The 23,054-nt window shown below is 41.7% G+C and overlaps 1 long non-coding RNA gene across 1 annotated transcript; it reads left to right on the top strand.

Annotated features, from left to right (window-relative positions):
• The first annotated feature begins 182 nt into the window (after nt 1-182).
• Nucleotides 183-16,150, top strand: LOC116419653. Its single transcript, XR_004229918.1, has 3 exons — nt 183-435; nt 11,697-11,857; nt 16,042-16,150. It is a non-coding gene; the product is annotated as an uncharacterized LOC116419653 (long non-coding RNA).
• Nucleotides 16,151-23,054: the final 6,904 nt, after the last annotated feature.

Raw genomic sequence — 23,054 nt, forward strand, 5'->3', positions numbered from 1 at the left:
GGAGGACCTTCCTCGCCTCCCGGCCCCACCGTGCCCAGCCCCTGAGGCCCCACCGTGGGCGCTTTCCTCCAATCACAGACCAGGACCCCCGGACCCCGCCTCCCGCTGCCCCGCAGCTCCGCCCTCCTTCCCGGGGAATGCCTGGGCCCCTGGAACGACGCCCTCTTCCGCCCGAGACCCCTCCCAGCCTCCCAGCTCCGCCCCGGGGCCGCCATCCTCTGGGCCTCCACCCACCAGGCTGGGCACCTCTCGGAGCGCCTCCCCCCACTCCCGCCCCTCGGGAGCAGAAAGCCTGCCCGGAGTAATCGGGGCACCCGAGCCCCGGGGCCGTGCCGGGCAGCCGACGGACCTGGGGGCGGGATGCTCCGTTCTGCGGTAACTGCGGAGGCAGATTGGAGCGGACCCGCGCTCTCCCGGTTGGAATCTCCTCGAAAGGTAGTTGGGGGCTCCCGCTTCTGGTTGTGGTCTTGGACCTTCCTTGGGGCCGCGATGCTCCAGCCCCTGAGGGAGAGAGGTTCGGGGGCTGTCCGGAGGAGGAGGGAACCTGTCTGCTCGGCACTACGGGACCCGCTGGCGCTCTTCTCCGGGAACCGAAGCACCTGGGTCCCCGGGGCGGGCGGATGAAGGGCTTTCCGTGTGAGAGGATCCGGTTCTGCCGAACCGATGCCACCGGGCCGGCGACCGAGCGTCGTTTGTAACCCTGGGCCCTGCTTCTGTTGGTGTTCGGCCTGGGATTGTTCTCCGCTTGGGAGGTCGGGGAAACAGCGGCCTGGAGAGAAGGGCTTTGTAGCCGACGGGCCGTCTGACCACGAAAAGCAGAACAGCCCCGCTGGCTGCTCGGAGTGAAGCTGGACGCCCTTCGCCACCTCCGTCTCTGCGGAGCCCGGCCTCCTCCCCGCTGCGACTCCTGGCCGCGCTAGAGCTGACTTTGCCCCGCGGAAAAGAACATGCTTCGTATTCTCTAGATCCAGGGATTCAATCCCAATGGAAAAGCATCAGTCAGTAAACCTTTATTGAGCACCTACTATGTGTCAGTCAGTAGGCTAAGCCCTGAGGATACCAGGAAAGATCCCTCCCCTCAAGGAGGGGCGGTCTGGCCCTGCAGAGAGCGCCCCGGGCTTGGCACCTGGAAGATCCGTGGTGATGAGTTCCAATCTGCTCTCAGATGTTTACCAGCTGGGGCTCTGGACAAGTCACTTAAGTCACTTCAGTTTTCCTCACTTGGCACATGAGCCGCAGGACGAAAGGGCAAAGTACTCTGCTGCTTGACGAAGCCACTTCTTTTCAAAGAAACGCCCAAGGGGGCCCCAAAGTTAGGCGCGACCGAAATGACAGCAGCCCCTCTAGGAGCCGACCTTCTCGTGGCTTAAGTCAGCAAGGACCCCTATTAAGCATTGAGAGCACTAGGCTGCAGGTAGGCAGGTTCTGGAAGTGCCAAGAGTGGACCAAGGAAACAGGAGACAACTCGTAATCCACTTGGAACTCATTTATTTCTTGTTTGTCCCAGAGGTAGGGCCTTGCTGTTGAGTTGCTATGGAAACTAGCAGTCCCTGGAGTCTTTTTGCTGCTGATGGGGCCTTGCTACTGCCATGCTGTGGGAGCTGGTGCTGGAGGAGTGACCTTGTGGCCAGTCGGTTCTAAGTAGGTGTCTGCTGGTTACAGGTCAGGGTCTTGCCGAGCAGCGCGCGCTGCTTGCTTAGGCTGGAGGCTGCTGGCTGGCAGGAGCTTTGGCTTTGGCTGCTGGATTGTCTTGGGCTAGAAGCCCTGCTGCAAAGCTCCCTGCTGTGAGCCTGGCTGCTGCTGCTGCTGTACTTCTGTACCTCCCCCCTGCCGGCCTGGTAAGCTGCTTCTCTGCTCTTACACCAATTCTGAGGCAGTTTCTAGTTGTTTGGAAGGGAGTTTGGGAGGGTTTTATGGGGTTTCTTCCTTACTCCCCCCCCCCACTCACATAAATGTCAATTATACATATTTGACATTTATAAGTGTGTGTGTGTGTATGTATATGTTGTAGTGGAGGTTTTTCCCTTGCTTCTTTTGCATCTAAGTCGCTTCCTTTTCTAAGATTAACCTTGTTACCATCTCTCTCTGGCCGCTGATGTTGAAGCATTTTTTTTGTTTTTGGAGGAATTACCCTGTTTCTTCTGTGTTCTCAGTTTCTTTTCCATAATCTTCTGATTGTCCTTCTTATTGTTTCTTCTGGCTTTTCTGATTTTTACCTTTCTCATTTGCTATTTTGTTGATTGATTTTCTGTTCTCTTCTTTGTAACAGAATTAAAGACTTTACAATTTTAGTAGTGGGAATTTTAGATGTGGGATGTGGAAACTGGGGAATGTGTAGATAATATCCCAGTCATTAATACAGGTAGACAATGTGTGACATCACCCAGGAGAAGTAGTAGCATGAGGTTTACTGATACAGACTCCTAATAAGCAATCTGGTGATAGTCGCCCAGATTCTGACTCCAAGCACCAAAATCCAGGAATATAGTGGACAGCAGCTATGACAGCTGACCGACCTATGCTCACGATCTATATAAATGGCATACCATTAGAAGGATTAGTAGACACAGGTGCAGATCGTACAGTCATTAGAGGTACCAACTGACCCAATCACTGACCAAAGATTAAGACAGACATCTACATGTCTGGCGTAGGAGCTAAATAGCAGCTAAAGTTAGTGCTACCCCTTTGAGATGGACTTTTGAAGGTGAAATAGGAATTTTTACTCCTTTTATAGTTGAAAAAATCCCCATCAATCTGTGGGGAAGAGACATTTTACAACAATTAGGATTACAAATGAGTATTTGGGTTTTTTAGGCAGGGCTTCTGTTGAAGGCCTGCCAACACTTTCACCTGTTCCTATCCAATGGAAAATTGATACACCAGTGTGGATAGAACAGTGGCCCTTAGCTAGTGATAAAATTCAGGCCTTATCAGATATAGTACAGGAGCAACTTGACCAAGGACACTTACAACCTTCTCTAAGTCCTTGCAATTCCCCTGTATTTGTTGTAAGAAAGAAATCTGGAAACTGGAGGATGTTGACTGATTTAAGAAAGGTAAATGAACAGATGGAAACTATGGGAACTCTTCAGCCTGGACTTCCATCTCCTACTCAATTGCCTAGAGAATGGCCTCTTTGGGTCATAGACAATAAGGATTGTTTCTATTGTATCCCTCTAGCTAAGGAGGATACGAAAAGATTTGCCTTTTCAGTGCCCAGCATTAACTTAGCTGAGCCTTATAAAAAGCATTAATGGACAGTTTCACCACAGGGAATGAAAAACAGTCCTATTATGTGCTAAATGTGTGTTGCTGCTGCTCTTACTCCAGTAAGAAAAACATTTCCAAAAGTAATGTTATTACATTACATGGATGATATATTGGGATGTGTATCTGAAGAACAAATGTTAGAAGCATGTCTAACAGAAGACCATAGAAACACTAAGGAACTACAAATTGCACATAGCTCCAGAAAAAATTCAAAGACATGCTCCTTTTCAGTATTTAGGATATGAAGTATACCCTAAGGTGCTTACAGTACAAAAACTTTCCTTAAGAACAGAGAAGCTAAACATCTTAAATGACTTTCAGAAACTGATAGGAGATATCCAATGAATGCGTCCAGTGTTAGGCTTGACTACCTATCAATTGCAACCATTGTATGACATTTTAAGGGGAGAAAGTGCTTTAAACTCACCACTTCATCTTACAAAAGAAGCTCAAGAGGCTTTGAGAGAAGCTGAACTGGCTTTATCCAATGTGGTTGAAAGAGTCACTCAAAAACCCTTGAAAATATCAGTTTTTGCTACACGAGGCACCCATAGCAGTCTGTCATCAAGGAGACAGTATGATAGAATGGGTGAACCTCCCAGCACAACCAGAAGAAAGCCTTATGCCTTACCTAGTGCTTGTGGCTAGAATTTTATTAAAGGCCATTAAGTGTGCAATATAATTATCTGGGATAAGACCTGACAAGATATACACCTTTTATACTAATGCACAAATTAATGTGTGCTGTGAAACCATCCCAGAGTGGCAAATTCTATTAGCCATGGCTCCAAATTTTACACACAGGTCTCCATTAAAGATAACCAGGCTATTACATAGTTGGGGATGGATTCTTGAAGAAAGGGTTTCTAAAATTCCTCTTAAAGGACCAACTATCTTTACAGATGCATCCAAACATAATATTTGCCCTGTATACTCTTGTTACTTAACAATAAAGAGAGTAGTCAGAACTCCTTTTCAGTCCACTCAGCAGAATGAGTTGTATGCAATCATTCTAGCTCTTACTTATTATCCAGGAGATATAAATATAATATCTGATTCGGCCCATTCAGTAGGTGTGGTACAAAGAATTGCCACAGCCCAAATAAAATTTGTAGACTCTAGTATATATCAGCTCTTTAAGGAACTTCAAGAACAAGTGAGAAAGCATCCAGGTAAGATTTATATTTTGCACGTCCACTCTCATAGTGGACTTCCAGGTCCCATTTTTGATGGTAATTCAAAGGCAGATAGCCTTCTAACTATGCTTGGCCAATACTCCTTTATTTCAAGAAGCCCAAGAATCTCGTTTTAAATATCATCAGGCTGCTCGAGCTTTACGTTTACAATTTGGAATAATGAGAGGAAACTAAGAGCATAGGAAAAGCCTATACAGCTTGCCTTCCATTCCACACTTCTACATTGCCTCCAGGGAAGAACCCTCGTGGTTTGAGACCCAATGAAATTGGTAAAATGTGATGTGACCCATTATAAATCTTTTGGTTGTCTGTCTTTTATCCATGTTGTGGTAGACCCTTTTCAGGATTCAGTTTTGCAATACCAGCAGCAAAAGAGACAGCCCGAGTGGTCACTGAATTCCTTATACAAGCATTTGCAATTATGGGTATGCCACAAGCAATAAAAACAGATAATGGACCTGCATATACTTCTAAACATTTTGCATATTTTTGTGCACAGTATAAGATTTTATAGACCACTGGCATACCCTTTAATCCTCAAGGACAGGCAATAGTAGAGAGGAGAAACAGAGATATTAAGACGCTCCTCCAAAAACAAAAGAAAGGGGGAGCCACAGGTAACCCTAGAGAACTTCTAAATCTAGCTCTTTATACTATTAACTTCTTGATTTTTGACAAAGATGCACTGCCTCCGGAAGACAGGTTTTATAACCCATCCGAAGGGCAGTGTCCAGTGCGAGCAGCTCTACTATCTTTAGATAATCACCAGGTGATGTGGAGAGACCCAGAAAGGGGTGAATGCAAGGGACCAGATAGGTTAACTTCTTGGGGGAGAGGGTTTGCTTCTATCTCCACAGATGGAGAAGGAATCAGATGGGTGCCAATGAGCTGTATTCACTTTGTCCATTGGAGAGAGATGGAGCACACCCTTGAAATAAAGAAGAAGACCAAAAAATATCGGGTGGTTCTGTCGCTGACTGTGCCCACCACTAAAAGAACCTGGCAGTTATGGCATTTGACTCATGGGCATCAAAAATTGTTGGACTTAAAAACCCTCAGGAATCATTGGATTTTCTGAGAAATGGTAAGACTGTTGCAGGACTTCAAAATCTACAGGAATCATTGGTTTCCCTAACACATAAAAAGACTGTTATAGGACTTCAAAAACTTGTGGGGATCATTGGATTCCCTGACACGTGAAGCAATGGAAAATAGATTGGTTTTGGACTATCTCTTGCCTGCTGAAGGAGGCGTATGTGTGATAGTTGTTTACCCTCCTTCTAGGACTTCTGGAAATCTTTTACAACACCATGTTGATTCATATTGTTTGTTATATCACTACTTGCATGTACAATTCATGTTTGTTATGCCACATTGAGCCTGCACCAGCTGTGGGAAGAGTCATCAATAATAGTCTGTGCGTTATTGCTATGTGCTTGTGTAATACTTCCCATGCTGATGAGGGTGTGCATGCCTGTTTCTAGTAATACCCTTCAGCCCAGAAGCCCACTAGGAATATCTGGCTTGACTCCCCATTTCCCTTTGGTGCTTTTCATCTCCCTTCCTGAGAAGTCAGGGAGAGTGTGATCATCTCCTTTTTAGTGCTTTCACCTCCCTTTCTGAGAAGTTAGGGGGTGCGTAATCACCTCCTTTTCGGTGTTTTCAGCTCCTTTCCTGAGAAGTCAGGGAGGGGATGATCACCTCCTTTTTGGGGTTCTCACCTCTCTGAGAAGTCAGGGATGGTGTGACCACCTGTATTCTAAGGACTGAAGCTCTTGAGTTGATGCACTGGAATCAGATAATGGAGCCCTTAAGGCTAATTACTGATTGGACAATACTCTATTAGCATATGCTTGGAAAATGGCCCTTCCCATTATTCTGCACTGGCTTGATCTTTTGGTGTATACAGAGAATTATAGGAGGGATTAGGGGGTGGAGTAAGACAAGCCAGAGTCACTTTGTCAGTGGATGAGGAGAAGAGAAGTTGTGGAGATCCTGCGTCCACCCAATTCACTTCTACCCCTAAAGACCAAGAATAAAGACCAAGGACTTTTGCTTATTCTGACTCCAGCTGATTCTAAGACATCTAGGGTGCTAAATTGGCCTTCATAACATTCATTAATGATATTATTATTTAATAATGGGTAAGTAAAACTAATATAATAAAAAAGGTTGTTTTTTTTTTCCGAATCTATATATTCAATGCCATTTAAACTTTAAAAAATTGGTTTACTGAGTTAGAAAAAATAATGATAAGAGTCATTGGGAAGGTCAAGAATGTCAAAGCAGCTAAGGAAAAAGATGTAAAGGAAGATGTAACAATACCTGACCTTAAACTATATCATAAGCTTAGTTAGAGCATTGTTGAAGTGTGAAATAGATACTTTCAATTACAGTAAATCATTTCCACATCTCTTGGTATACTTGAAAGCTGGAAAATCCACATGAAAATTTTTTGTCCTTCTTTCAATCAAAAAAGATATCTGGATTCTTATGGCATGAAAAGACAAACTGTGTTGAAATTATAGAAGACTATACAAACATTGTACATTTCTAAACTTCTAGACATTTTCTGTTCTTCTGCTTCCCCACATTTCCTACAAAATTACCATTTGATTTCTTCTACTGACCCATGATATAGTGAAACCTAAATGAAATAAGTTACAGTGTGGAAGGGAAAGATGTTTTTTAAATTTCATGTGTAAACAAAAACAATGTAGCCAAGAGTAGAAGAAAAGTAGAAAAGGGAGGGGTAAGGGGAAACTTTCATAGAGAGTCTCTTAGATAGGGTATGGTTGGGATGGAATACTGCTGTGATTTCAGAAATGATGAGCTGGTTGATTTAGAAAAACATGAAAAAGTTAGACCTATGAAGGTACATGCTATTCACTTTCAGAGGAAGAAATGACCAATAGAAATTTGCATAGTGTGGTCTTACATGCATCTGTGTGTGTATTTTTGCTTATGAATATGTGTGTGTGTGCATTCACATTTCATTGTGTCTTCTCTAGAGGTAGAGCAAGAAACAGGGAAGGAAAACAAAATTAGGATTACTCATAAAAAAAAAAAAGAAAACTGAAAAGGAAGCACAGAAAAATTGGGTTGCTTTGAAAACACTGTGTAGGATTTATTACATAGCTTTTGGGAAATAGATACATATGGATTTGGGTTTTGTTTTTGTTTTTGCTGAGGCAATTGGGTTAAGTGACTTGCCCAGGGTCACACAGCCAAGAAGTGTTAAGTGTCTGAGGCCAGATTTGAATTCAGGTCTTCCTGACTTCAGGGCTGGTGCTCTATCCATTGGGTCACCTAGCTGCCCCATGATAGGTATGGTTTTATATTGAATCTCATTTTGTAATGTGTACCTGGAAAGGTTCGTTTTTTCGCCTTTCCGCATCTTGTATTTAAGTTTGAGGCAAACTTAATTTTTTTTCACATCTTACCATAATCTCTGATAAAGGGAATCATATATTTATTAAGATGAAAATGGAAGAAAATTAAATATAAGCCATCAGAGCTCAAGTCCAAACCCGTCTGGTACCTGCAGCAGGTTGACCCATCCCAAGTGTCAGATTATTCTCAGATTTGGCCAGCCTCTCTTACGGATGGCCCATCACTTGGCTTCTCAACTCATTCTCTTGGCTCTTGTCATCACAAGTTTCTACACTTCTGGGGGTATATTTAGATCATTTATTTCTCATAAAAATGACTTACCTCTTATAAATAAATTGGAGGAACATAGGGTAGTTTATCTCTCAGACTTGTGGAGGAGGAAGAAATTTGTGACTAAAGAGGAACTAGAGACTATTATTGATCACAAAATAGAAAATTTTGATTATATCAAATTAAAAAGCTTCTGTACAAACAAAACTAATGCAAACAAGATTAGAAGGGAAGCAACAAACTGGGAAAACATCTTCACAGTTAAAGGTTCTGATAAAGGCTCATTTCCAAAATATATAGAGAACTGACTCTAATTTATAAGAAACCAAGCCATTCTCCAATTGACAAATGATCAAAGGATATGAATAGACAATTTTCAGATGATGAAATTGAAATTATTACCACTCATATGAAAGAGTGTTCCAAATCATTATTAATCAGAGAAATGCAAATTAAGACAACTCTGAAATACCACTATACACCTGTCAGATTGGTTAAGATGACAGGAAAAAATAATGATGATTGTTGGAGGGGATGTGGGAAAACTGGGACACTGATACATTGTTGGTGGAGTTGTGAATGAATCCAACCATTCTGGAGAGCAATCTGGAATTATGCCCAAAAAGTTATCAAACTGTGCATACCCTTTGATCCAGCAGTGTTTCTACTGGGCTTATACCCCAAGGAGATACTAAAGAAGGGAAAGGGACCTGTATGTGCCAAAATATTTGTGGCAGCCCTGTTTGTAGTGGCTAGAAGCTGGAAACTGAGTGGCTGCCCATCAATTGGAGAATGGTTGGGTAAATTGTGGTATATGAATGTTATGGAATATTATTGTTCTGTAAGAAATGACCAGCAAGATGAATACAGAGAAGCTTGGAGAGAATTACATGAACTGATGCTGAGTGAAATGAGCAGAACCAAGAGATCATTATATACGTCAACAACGATACTGTATGAAGATGTAATCTGATGGAAGTGGATTTCTTTGACAAAGAGACCTAATTCAGTTTCAATTGATCAATGATGGACAGAAGCAGCTACACCCAAAGGAAAAAAAAAACCACTGGGAAATGAATGTAAACTGTTTGCATTTTTGTTTTTCTTCCCGGGTTACTTCTACCTTCTGAATCCAATTCTCCCTGTGCAACAAGAAAACTGTTTGGATCTGAACACATACATTGTATCTAGGATACACTAGGACATATTCAACATATATAGGACTGCTTGCCATCTAGGGGAGGGGGTGGAGGGTGGGAGGGAAAAATCGGAACAGAAGTGAGTGCAAGGGATAATGTTGTAAAAAAATTACCCTGGCATGGGTTCTGTCAATAAAAAGTTACTATAAAATAAAAAAAATGACTTAGCTCAAACAAAAGTGAATGAAATGCTGCCTTTTTAATCAATGAAGGAAGGAAGGAGGGAGGAAGGGAGGGAGAGAGGGTGGGAGCAAGGGAAGAGAAAAAAAAGGAAGGCTTTACTCATCATCAGAGCTGCTTTTGTTTCTATGTAACTCAATATAATTAAGGAATATTTTCCAAAGACAAATGATAACAATCATAAAGCAAAGGCATGGGCTGCTTTGGCTGGCATCTCCAGAGTGACCTCAGGCTCTCAATGGAACAGCAATTAAGCCTTCTTCACTTGGCAGGAGGCCGTCTCATCACCCGGACAGTCCAGATGCTGATGACCATCTCCCTGGAACGCAGTCCACACTGGCATTCAGAGAAGCCTTTGTTCCAGCCTCCCAGGAAACAACAGGATCTATTCTTTAACTTTGTTCTCTTTTAAGTGATCACATAAAACATCTCTCCTCCACACACCCCCCGCAAATTCCCTATGCTTGCCAGCTTAGCTCTTCCCAGAATTTTCTTTCTCATGTATCACACACATCAGTTCTGAGAAGGCAGGAACTTCACACCGCCCTCTCTTTCTCCTACACAGATCCACCTAGCTGACGGCTACTCCGTAACTTTCCCTCAACTTAACGGGAGGAGAAACTTTTTGTAGGAAGGCGTTTCTCTGCTTTATTCTAACGGATCACACAAAGTGCTTTTTCTCAAAATCTGGTTGGTAACTGGTTTCAGAAGAGCACTCTGACACTCCTCAGGGCTCTGGCCTTTGGGCAAACCCTTGCTGTTTCAGAATCCATAATTGGTGCAGGTTGAGCTTTTTAAAACTAAAATGTCCTTCAGCTCCATGTCCTATGACTTTTGGTGCTTTGGAGAGGATAAAGGAGAGACCCTTGGTGGAGGTGGGGGTGGGGGTAGGTTAAGTAATAGGTAAGGTAGTGGTTGGAAGTAAAGCAGAAGAGTCAGGAGGGAAAGGAAATATACAAACATAACAATGATCAGGAGTAGAACTTAATTTTAAAAATCAGCATTTACTAGTAATTATTGATCTCAGATAAAGTTAAGGCTAAAAGAGATAGAAAACAAAAATTAGGGAAATTACTCCATATGTTAACCTTATTAATATTGTTTTAGGTTATTTAAAATCACTAGAGTATAACATTGGAATATTGCTGTGGAGTAGAAAATGATGAGTTCTGGAACAAAAGACAACCTAAAAGGAAGAAAAGATGAACAGCTCTAAACACAATGTGTAGTATTAATTATATAGGCTGCAAGAGGACTAATAGTGAAGCTTATGGTTCATTTCCTTAGAAAAAAAGACTGAACTTGAGTTCCCAAAAAAGACATTTTCAGACATGGGAAACGCACTTTTCCAGTTGTGTTTATTACAAAAGATTTATTTTTATTCTGTTGAGGAAAGGTATTTAAAGATATTTTTTCCCCAAAGGAAATGTAATGTATATTCCCCAAGAGCATTGAGCCAGAACAAAATCTCTCATGCTTCAGGTACATATATAAAAACAGTGTTGACATTCATCATGTGATCTTGTACTGTAGCAGAAAGAAAAAAAAAGTGAAAATGATCACCAGGGAAAATACATTATGATTATAGTCATGATAGATCATAAAATAATGTGAATACCTAGTGTATGTACTCAAGAGAGCATAATTAATTTTTTTTTAAAGTATCAACAACGAAAGGGAAGAGACAAGATTGAAAGTGGAGGCAATGTGCCTGAGGTATGAATATGATGAGAGTGCTGGCCCTGCCTTTGTCTCGGGTTTGTTGTGAGGATCCAACATGATGGTGAATGCAACTTTTTTTTTATTTTTTTTATTTTTTAATAGCCTTTTATTTACAGGATATATGAATGGGTAACTTTACAGCATTAACAATTGCCAAACTTCTTGTTCCAGTTTTTCACCTCTTACCCCCTCCCACCCCCTCCCCTAGATGGCAGGATGACCAGTAGATGTTAAATATATTAAAATATATAAATTAGTGAATGCAACTTTTTATAAATGAAAGCAACCACCAGATGTGAGCCAGTGGCATTTTCAAAGAACTGATTCTGCCCATTTAATTTTGCAGATTTTCTTTGTCCAGGGGAATAGTGTAAGCCAGTTTACATTCTGCCAGTGGAGGGAAAGAGACTTAAATATATGTGTTAATGTGACTTTGTTTGTATGTTTTATTTATTTTTTTCAGAAATAAAGATCAGACTTCAACTGAAAGAGACTACTGCAGAGCTAAACCTTTTTATGGAAGAAACAACACAAATTCATGAGTGATGGGCCTTGTGACTCCAGTTGGAGAGAATGTAAATCAGAGAATCCATGTTGAGGAGGAACCTTATGAATATAGTCAAGGTAAGAAAAGCTTTTACACAGAAGGGTGGTCCTACTTTGTCCCAGAGAACCCACACTGGAGAGAAACTTGATGAGTACAATCAATGTGTAAAGACTTTCAGATACAGCTCCAGTCTTCCTGTACCTCAGATAATCCACATTGGAGAGAAACCTTATGAATATGATCAATGCAGAAAGACTTTCGGATACAGTTCTAACCTTACTCAGCATTGGAGAATCCACACTAAGGAAAAACCTTATGAATATGATCAGTGTGGAAAGACATTCAGAACCAGATCTGGGCTTGCTTTACATTAGAGAAACCACACATTGTAAAAGCTGCTGAGTTGCTAGGGTGGCCTGACCCGATTCCTGAAATCAGAGAATCTGTGAAGTATCTCTGAAAAGAAGTTGTGACCCAGGACCTTCTTGTGAATGGGTCATTGGGTGGGGAGTGTGGCCAGCAGGTCAGTTAAGTAGGGAGCTAAAGCTTAATATGGGATGAGGGAGTTGTGCTTAATCAATGTTTCTTGACTATACCACCCAGTCATTCTCCTCCAGTCATTTCAGTCCTATTAGTGACCTGTTAGTGGAGGTTTTCTTGGCAGATTCTCGAGGGGTTTCCATTTTCTTCTCCAGCTCATTTTTCAGATGAGGAAACTGAGGCAGACAGGGTGAAGAGACTTTCCAGGGTCATAAGCTAGGAAGTGTCCGAAGCCAGATTCGAACTCGGGTAGATGAATCTTCCCGATTGCAGGCAGGTGCTTATGGTGCCCCCCAGCTACCCCCACCTCCATTTATTTTAATAGCTCCTACCATGGTTTCAGATACCTTGATTTGGATGTCCCGCTGGGTTGCTCTGCCTCCATACTCCCCTCACTCCAATGCATCCTTCACGTGGCCAACAAAGTGATTTCTCCCAGGTGCTAGTATCCTGTATAGAACAGGCACACACTAGGAGAGAGGAGGATCAAGTACTCTATCCTTCTTCCTGGCCACAAAGTCCCTCCCATTTCCCTCTTTGCTGGGTACTCCAGGACATACAACTTCCTGCTTCATCTCACCTATACTTACCTCTGCATATGTTCCCCCTCCCACCACATATTTCTCATGATCATGAAGATGAGCCTGAGCTCCTCCTGGGGAGGAGAAGTTAATATTCCTAAAGAAATTAAGCATATGACCTACAGCTTTTGGGGGTTTTTTGGCCAAGATTCCAGAGTAGACATTTCCTTCCTGGCTCATTTCACAGAGGAGGAAACAGGTGACTTAAGTAACTTACCCAAAGTAATACAGCTAGTGAGTGTCTGAGGTCAGATTTGGACTGATGAATACGAGGCTTCTCTGTTCCAAACCTAATGCTCAGTACTGTTTTCCCTATATCCACAGTACTCTATTTGCTGTTCCACTTACTGTCCAATAACAATAATAACTAACTTCAAATAGTGAGTAATGTATGCAAAGCGTTTTACAAGTATTATCTCATTTGATCCTCACAACTATCCTGGCAGGTAGATGCTGTTGTTTCCCTCATTTTACAATGGAGGAAACTGAGGCAAATGGGTTAAGTGACTTGCCCAGGGTCACCTCGGTAGGTCAGAGGCTGGGTTTGAACTCTCCTTGCCATCCCTTTGGTACCCTAGTTGCTTCTGGTGGTCACTGTACAGCCTGAGGTGTGGGACCTTGTGTTTCCACAGAAACATGCAAATGAGAGAAATCTTGGGAAGAGAGCATCCTTTTGTAGATCTTAGAACTTGAATTTAGAATTAAAACCTGACTAAAATGGCTGGGGGTTGTGGAGACAGAAAACTAGGGTAAAGTTTGTATCTTAGTTGTAGGTCACATGCTTAATTTCTTTAGGAATATTAACTTCTCCTCCCCAGGAGGAGCTCAGGCTCATCTTCATGATCATGAGAAATATGTGGTGGGAGGGGGAACATATGCAGAGGTAAGTATAGGTGAGATGAAGCAGGAAGTTGTATGTCCTGGAGTACCCAGCAAAGAGGGAAATGGGAGGGACTTTGTGGCCAGGAAGAAGGATAGAGTCCTCTTCTCTCCTAGTGTGTGCCTGTTCTATACAGGACACATGGGCTTTTGCAGGTGTGTAATAAAACAGCCTTTTAACTTCCTCCCTCTCTGAGTCCAAAAGATTTATTCCTTACAACACTGCCTCCAGAAAATAATCTTTACAGAAGAAACCCTGGTTAAGTGGAGCCCTGGGTGGAAATGGCACTCAGGAGGCATGTGAATCCATCAAGATCATGATTCCCGCTGCAGAAGCATTGCAGATAATTTATGAAGAATGTATCACTCAATGCCATGTCAAGGTTCAAAGAGTCGAGATTAGACCTTGTTGCATAGCTCTGCTGATACAGAAGGGATCAGGTAGAATACTACACATAGTTCTGTCCAAAGAATCGGCTTCACATACAAAATTAGAGGGAGTCAAAGAGAATGTAGCCTTCGAGCCTGGAATGTCCAATTCAGGAGGAATCGAGGTCAGGTGAGATGGGTGCAGAGGGCCCAGATTGGTCACTGCCCTACATAATTGGCCCCTAAATGGGAACCTATTCATTGACATTGACTATTGTAGTCAAGAATCCCAAGTTCTGGTGCAGATTCAACTGTTAGATAGTAGTGAGACTTTCTCCTATTCACGTCCCCTTACAGGGCATCGTTTTCTCATTGATTAATGGAAGGAGTTAACTTTCTAGAAGTTGCTGAATTAGACCATTTCAGGTTCCAGTTATGCCATCATAAGATCATGGAATCATAGAGAATTATAGAGGTGATCTGCTTCAGCCCCTCATTTTACAGATGAGAAAAATGAGTCCTGTAGAGAGAAGTGACTTGTCCAAGGTCACATGTAACAAATAGTAGTCCCCGATTTGAAATTCCAATTCCCCATCTACATTCTTTCACACAGCACCACCCTCTAATTCTCAAAGAGAAGTCTTGAAGGGAAGAACCGCAGTTTATCAGTTCATAATCTCCAGGAAGTAGTGGGACAGAAAATATCTTTAACTGTGCATCCCAGAACACATATGTCCTAAGCCCACCTCGGGAACTTATTTTTGGAATGTACTCAATTCCTCAACTAATTTGGCTTCATCTGTAAAATGGGTGTCAACTACCTCATTGGGTGGTTGTAGAGATCAGATGAAATAGCATATGGGAAACTTTGCGAACCTTTCAATGCTTCATCAGTGCTAGCTCTCCTTGGTTTTCCTAGACAGTTACTTTATACCTAAAAGAACTCTGTACTTATTTTTAAAGAAAAGAACAGAAAATGAGGTTCATTGCCATACATATCAAGTTAAAAAGAGGTTCTAAGCTAACAGAGACTTTCAACTTTTATTTTTCTCCCCCCAGCTTAGGTCAAAGTTAGAATTAAATAAAAATCACATTTATCAAGAAATACTCTGTATCCTCCTAACTTTCAAATGCAAGTTGTACTGGAGGGTTGGGTGAAGGTGGCATGCTTTGGAGTTGAGGGATGTATTTCCTTCCCCTAGAGTGCTTTGCAAGCTATGAAGCCATGGATTCCTACATAAGCCTGTGTACAGTTTAGGGACACTCCTGTTTGTACCTTCAGTCAGTGCATAAGCAGAAAAAGTACGAGAAAGAAGTCACCTGGTATCGATCATCGTGTCCATTAGAAGTGAAATGTAAACTAATTCATGTTGTAAATATCCCAAGAGGTTAAAGCATTAACCCCTCAACTGGTGGTGCCACTAGGGAAATGTTAGCGCTGGATTCCATAGGAATCAGTCTATAATTCTTTATCGTTTAGCATAACAAGGTTTCTTGTGGCATTGTTCCATATCTGAAAGAAAAAACAACTTGTTTCTGACCCTCCTTCTCCGTCCCCCTTACTTCCCTTCCATGGGTACATGGATGATGTGGGATATGTTTTTATTTTGCTCTGCTCCCTATGTCAAATCCATTTTATTTATTTCTATTCCTCACAGTGGTATTGGTGGTGATAGTGTGTGTGTGGCGGGTGTTTCTGGAAGCAAGTAATGATGTAGAGAGAGGATTTGTTAAATTGAACAGAGAAATGAATATTAGAGAAATTAAAAAGAAAAATACTTTTTGTCTTCTCCACATCAGATGTGGGCAGTGGGAAAATGAGGAAGCATTCCCCAAGTTCTTTGGATGGTTCACAGCAGCATGGCTTGGGTCTTTTGTCTCTTTCTTCTCAGAAAAACCAGGACCAAACCAGTGGATAGATCACTTGTTCCCTGACCATTGCCCTGCCCTGATCCCTTAAGATGTAGACACATGGGAGTATTTCTTAACAGGTCATCTCAGGTACAGTGAGCATCTTCTCCATTTCTTGGGGCCTCAGGATAGGTGGTGGGGAGGGGGGGTCAGAGTGAGTAGGATTAGAGCCAGAGAAACATTTTCAAATTAAAAATATAAAGAGAAAGAGGTAAGGGCATCATGTTTAGTCTCGAATCTGGCTCTGGGTGGGCAGGGCTGCGGCGAGTGCGCAGCTGCTGCAGTGGCAGAGGTGGGGGAGTGGAGGCTAGACTCCCCAAGGTCCCTACGTGGCTGATACAGCCACTTACAGGGTGGGGGGCAGGGAAGGGTGGTGATTCTGTATCTTGCAGGAAGCCCCAGGTGTTGCAGCTTAGAGACTTTTGAGAGGGGAGGAGTCATTGAACACGGGCAGGTCCAACCCGCCCCAGCCTCCCTGCCCAAGTCTTCCCTGCTTTTGGGCACTGTCCTTGTAGCTTAAGACCTGAAGGGCCAAGAGGGACAGCGAGCTTACAGGATTCTCCAGGGCTTCGAGTCCTCCCCAGGTGAGTGCACACAGAGGGGGGGAAGAATCTGTCAGTGTTATTTGTGCTGTGTAAAGAATAGACTCCTCTTTGACTTTCTGGAAGTCCAGAGAAAGGCTCAGCAAACCTGGCTTACTTTATTTTCTGGTTGTGGCTCCCATGTTTTATTGTACTGAGCTACTGATGTCTAGAAACTTTCTGGAGTCTGTGGTGACAGGGGGAGAGGCCACCGACACCCAGGGAAAATCCAGAAAGGCCTTAATACAAGTGTTTCTTGAGTTGACCCTTCCAGGACCTTAGTGGTTTCCATGAAGAATTCATTAAAAAATGAGTGAGTTCTTTGTCCTAAAGCATGAACGATAGGGAGTCTTGGGTGGGCGTAGTGTGGGGGATGATGCTTAGTTATTCCACCTTTCGGGTTCTCCTTCTGCAGATACAGACCATAGGTCTGACTCAGGTACTTTCATGTGATATTTAGAAACTCATTCAGAGTGGAAGATTCACCACAATCTGGGATGAAAAGGGCAGAGAACATTTCTGTATTAAAAAAATGAAGTTAATTATTAAATGCTGTAAGATATTGTGACTGTTAAAAGTGATGATTGATCCTAAAGAGGAACAAAAGGATCTTAACACACACACACATCTCTATATATACACATACAGCTTTCTTTTTTTTCTTTTGAATGTTTTATTTCTATTATGAAATATATCATATAGTTTAACTAATACTGTCACTTTCCAAATACTTTACACTTTTTAAAAAAATTTTTTGTTTTTATTTAATAGCCTTTTATTTACAGGTTATAAGTATGGGTAACTTTACAGCACTGACAACTGCCAAACCTCTTGTTCCAATTTTTCCCCTCTTTCTCCCCACCCCCTCCCCCAGATGGCAGGATGACCAGTAGATGTTAAATATATTAAAATATAAATTAGATACACAATAAGTATACATGACCAAAACGTTATTTTGCTGTACAAAAAGAATCAGATTCTGAAATATTGTACCATTAGCCTGTGAAGGAAATCCAAAATGCAGGTGGGCAAAAATATAGGGATTGGGAATTCAATGTAATGGTTTTTTAGTCATCTCCCAGAGTTCTTCCGCTGGGCGTAGCTGGTTCAGTTCATTACTGCTCCATTGGAAATGATTTGGTTGATCTCGTTGCTGAGGATGGCCAAGTCCATCAGAACTGGTCATCATATAGTATTGTTGTTGAAGTATATAATGATCTTTTGGCCCTGCTCGTTTCACTCAGCATCAGTTCATACAGCTTTCAAATAAATAGATTTGGATAAATAAAACCCTGTGGTATATGATTAAAAAAAGAATAAAATCTCTTTGTGAATGATATAAGATGATAGCTCACTTATTTGGGAACAGTTTCACATTTTGAGTAGGCAGTAGTCTATTAAAAACTAGATAAATGAATGTATAGGAAGACAGTGTTGAGATACTAAACTGATGGATGCTCATGGGAAAGCTTCCCAGCTACCAGCATGGTCCACATTTCAGTTCAATTGTAAGTAACTCTTTAACTTGGGGTAAAATTTCCAAAGAAAGGAAATCATATACACATATCCAGACTGAGGTATGTTTTTTTTAAAAGACTATTGATTGATTATGAAAAGTTTGGAAAGTTGTGAATATGTTCAGGAAACATGATTCCATTAATATTTGGAGGCTCTCCTGTAATGTATGAGAATTAGGAAGAAGAAATGATAGAGTAAAAAACCTGATGCTGGAGCTTGAGGAAGAGAATTGAAGGCAGCTCCAAGGGCTTCAAGGTCGCTCAGGTTCTAACAATTAGAAGTCCTCAGTTCCCAATAGGTGTCACCTGCTGGGGGGAGAGAAGCCATTGCTTTGGGCAAGAGATTTGGTGACAACTCCTACCCTTCCATGTCACCTCCCCTCTTCTCATTCTAATGATGAACAAACTATGTCCACATCAGGTGACTCATTCATCACCACATGGAAACTTAAGGGCCAGTCTGGGAAAATCTAACAATTGGAAATATGCTAAGGTGGAACTTGGAGAAGTCATAGGATACCCCTGCCTAGAGATTTTTTAATCAGAGCAAAGATGGCAGTTTGTTAAGTATATAATGCTGATGGGATTATTATTCTGTCACTGTTATCTTGGATTAGATAGTTGAGGTCATCTAACCTCTGATTCTGAGAGGTTGTGATCAGACTTCTTGCAGAAGATGGACATTAGGTGACTTGGATCATTGCATTGAGTAGAATAGCTAAATCTTTCTCCCAAATGATCAGGAGTGCTGTTTTTGTATGCCATATCCTGGTTCTGCCCACTTTCCTTTATATGGGATCATGTAAGTCTCCCCAGGTATTTCTGAAGCCATTCCCCTTGTCATTTCTTATTCTTTAGTTTTTTTTTTTTTCTTTCCTGAGGCAATTGAGGTTAAGTGACTTGCCCAGGGTCACACAGCTAGGAAGTGTTAAGTGTCTGAGGCCAGATTGGAACTCAGGTCCTCCTGACCTCAGGGCTGATGCTCTATCCACTGAGCCACCTAACTTCCCCCTTGTCATTTCTTATAGCAGAGAAATATTCCATGTGATTTAAGTAGCAGTAGATGTTATCTCATTCTCTGTGTGGTAGTTATAACAGGTGTTCTTATACCCAGTTTATAGTTAGCAAACTGAGGTTGAGAGTCATCAACTGCCACATTGAGGAATTAAATGCCACTATTCAAGAAATATTAGGGGCAGGATTTGAATCCAGGCTGTTCTGTTTACTAGGCTATCTGCTACTTTTCTATGGCTCTGCACAGTATTAGAGACAATAGGATTCAGTAAAAAGAGGTTTGCACTTGGAGATTTCCACTTTTGTGACTAGAAACAAAGGACCTACAGCTCTGGAGCTAGTATCTTAATACTTAATTCCAATGATAAACCTGCTTCCAACTATAAGATGCCCTCAGGGTTCTAAGGGTGCTCTTGAGATTCCAGGGAAATATTTTTGTACTGTTGTCCATGCTTGCAATTTATCATCCAGTAGAGTAGATCAGCACATTTCCAGGTCTACAGGAAAATACCCGGTAAGTGCTAGTTGCACCTTGGAAATTGGCAAACCACAACATACATACCTTTTTTTTTTTTTCATTTGAAGAGCCATTTAAACATTTACCGGCATACCACTGATAACCATACCTCAAGTGCTTTCAATGGCCTTTGGCAACTGTGAAAACCTTCCATAGACTCACCTTCTCAGGGGAAGGTTCACCCTGTGGAACACAAGTTCTTTTTAAATATATTGTTCATCCATCCACGCAGTCATTTATTTTTTACGTTTTTTTTTTTTTTAAACTTATGGATGCCACATTCTTTCCCTCATCTCTTCTCCTTGCCCATCCATTGAGAAGACAAGCAACAAGATAGCCAATCCAGTCCACAGGACTGGAAATTCTCCGAAGGAGGGACTTTTTGGTTTTGGTCTTTTTATTCCTAGTCTCTAGCACCAAGTGAATGCTTAGGACCACATGGGAGAACAAACACTATAAACAAGGATGGTATTTACAGACAGAGATGTGCTAAAAAGGCTAAATGGAACATATTTTGGAAGTGAATTCACAATGATTTCATGTATTTTTGTAGCTGAATATCTATAGTCTTAAAGTGGTAGTGAATTTTTGCTCTTTCTCTCAGATGTACAAGCAAACTTGCAAACCTAGAACCCTACCCCACACTCCTTTTCCTGGATTTCCTGGGATCTATTTTTTCCTGGATAAAAGGCTATTTAAAAAATTCAGTCTCAATAAGATGATTCTTCAAAGTGGAAAACTATTTCTGTTGCACCATCTTGAGGAGTCTTCACAAGTGCTTGAATTTCCCTTATCAGCAATGGATTCTAGCCTTTAAGCCCCATTCACTCATCAAGTCTTTCATTAAAATAGATTTCCTGGAGAGTGAAAATATGTCAGGAGCATTTAAACTAACATTTCCCTAGAACTGAATTTGTGAGTTCTTTCTAATTTCCCTATTTGCTGTAACAACTCTCTGAGAGCAAGTCTGCTAAACAGGAACATAACATAAGGGCTCTGAAAGAGGAAGGAGTGCTCCCCACCTCTAAAGGCAAACTCTGTTTCGTTACCATTTACAAAGCGCCTTCCCCTGCTAGTAATTCAATGATAACTTGTAAAGGATGGCAAATATCTGACAGGTCTTGTGTGCCTTCATCTCCAAACCGTCATAACATCCACTTTGCTATTGTTGCCAGAGATGATTCATTGAAATGAGAAGAATTTCATTAATTTGGTGCATAGTAGAGTACTGTAACCATCGGAATTTGTTTATTACTTTCTACCACCTTATGGTTCCCTTCTTTTGTACTATTTTGCTATCTCTTTCTTCTTCTAATGCCCATAACCCATTACCTTTTATTAGCTTAATGATGGCTCCCTATTCTGGTTCTAGATTTATAGCTAGTATTTCTAAAGCAATTTAAGTTTTGCAAAGTACTTTACAGATGTTAATTCATTTGATCCTCACAAACAAATCTGGAAGGTAGGTATTATTTGTAATTGTTTGATTTCCTCCCTGTTACATGTAAAAACAATTTTGGACATTCACCTTTTAAAATTTTTGAAGTACAAATTCTCTATTTCCTTCCCTCCCTGTCCTTTCCACCCTTTGAAAAGGCAAGCAATTTGATATAGATTATACATTTGCAGTCATACAAAACATAGTTACATGCAGATTAAATAAATGTAAGAGAAATAAAGTAAAAAGTATGCTTCTACCTTCACCTGGATTCCGTCAGTTCTTTTTCTGGAGGTGCAGAACATTTTTCATGATGAGTCCTTCATATTTATCAGAGGAGTTCCATCATTCCCAGTTCTTCACTGTGCAATCTTCTGTTACCGAGTGCACTATTCTCCTTGTTCTGCTAACTTCGTGTCAGTCTTCCCAGGTTTTTCTGACAATATCTGGCTTATCATTTCTTATTACATAACAGAACTCTTCCAACACCCTGCAGAAGTAGCAGCAGCAGCAGCAGCAATAATACTTTGGCTCAGTAGTGGAGAAGCTGCGTGAGGGCAAGTTCTGATTCCTTGGAACCAGTGTGTCTGTGGGTAATTGTCATACAATCGGCATGTTGCTAACACATCATTGGCATATTGTTACCACTGATGGAAGCATTATTGTGTAATTGGTATGTCTAGGTTGGACGGTTGGCATTAATGACAGAGTTAGTGTGTACTCGTGTAGTCGGCCCATGTCATCTGCACTGGATGAAAAACTGTTAACATCTTCTATCAGTATGGAACTTTTCCCTCCTTCTTTGCCAGGTTGTCTATACTGTCTCAGGTTTTTCCTTCTCACCTTTCCAAAGCTGAGGATTCCACTGTTCCCTTGGAGCAGGACAATTATTTCCATAGTTTGCTAAGACAGACCACGAACTTACGTTCCGAGAATACTAGAACATACATTGATTATCTGTTTTTTCATGAAGACTGACATGCTCACAGGGAAGTGCGGAAATGAGGATCACAAAAGCACAATCTCTCCAACATGGCACCTTTGGGGTACTGTGGCCTGGCACCTTAAGAAAGCAGTAGGCTTACAACTAAGTCTGGGATATTTTATAAGCTGGAACTTTTTATTATGCAAGACGCCAGCATGTCCATGGGGATGCTTCTGGTCAGAGGCCTCTCAATGAGATTGATAGATTGGGGAATTTAGGCATGGAGCGAACTGAAACACCAATGGCCTTTGATCATAGAGTAATTAGGACATCGATGTGCTAGCTGGGTAGCTGTGGCTGATCAAAGCAAGCCTTAAAAAAAAAATTCCATATCTCCCCCAAAGCAGTAATGGTTCTCATTCAGAGCCCTTGCTTGCGATGATCCATGCCCATCCAGAATCACATCCAATATAAAATGCATTGTCTGTGGAAGAACATCTTAGGGGGTTTCCCCTTGACATCTGAAAAGAAATCTGGAACAAAAAGAATAAAGTTCAGCTGGAATCCATTTTGTTAGCTCCTTTCACAGGAATCCCTTCCCATAGACATGAGGTATAAATTCTGTCTGCCAAGTATTTAATTAACTCTCACTCCTAGAAACTGAGAGGAGCTGGGCAACACATATGCTTTATGGAGTGAGAAAAGCCCTAGGCATAACTTTTTCAGTGATCTAAAGTCTGCTACACTGCTCACTGAGGGCAATCAGTTCAGGGCTTCAGATGGATAGATGCATGCAGTGATACAATAAACTGAACTGATGTCATTTGAGTGTCAATAACTGTAAGAGGACTTGCTAACCTTCCCCCAGCCTTGGACATCACACAGGGCACGGCCTTGTAAGGGTGAACAAGATGGCGTAGGGAGGAAGGGGGTCCCACCCAAAGGAGCAATGTGGCAGTTCCCAGGACAGGCTTGCCACACATTGGAGGAGAGTATAGTGAC

Source organism: Sarcophilus harrisii, chromosome 5, assembly GCF_902635505.1.
Source record: "Sarcophilus harrisii chromosome 5, mSarHar1.11, whole genome shotgun sequence".
NCBI lineage: Eukaryota > Metazoa > Chordata > Mammalia > Dasyuromorphia > Dasyuridae > Sarcophilus > Sarcophilus harrisii.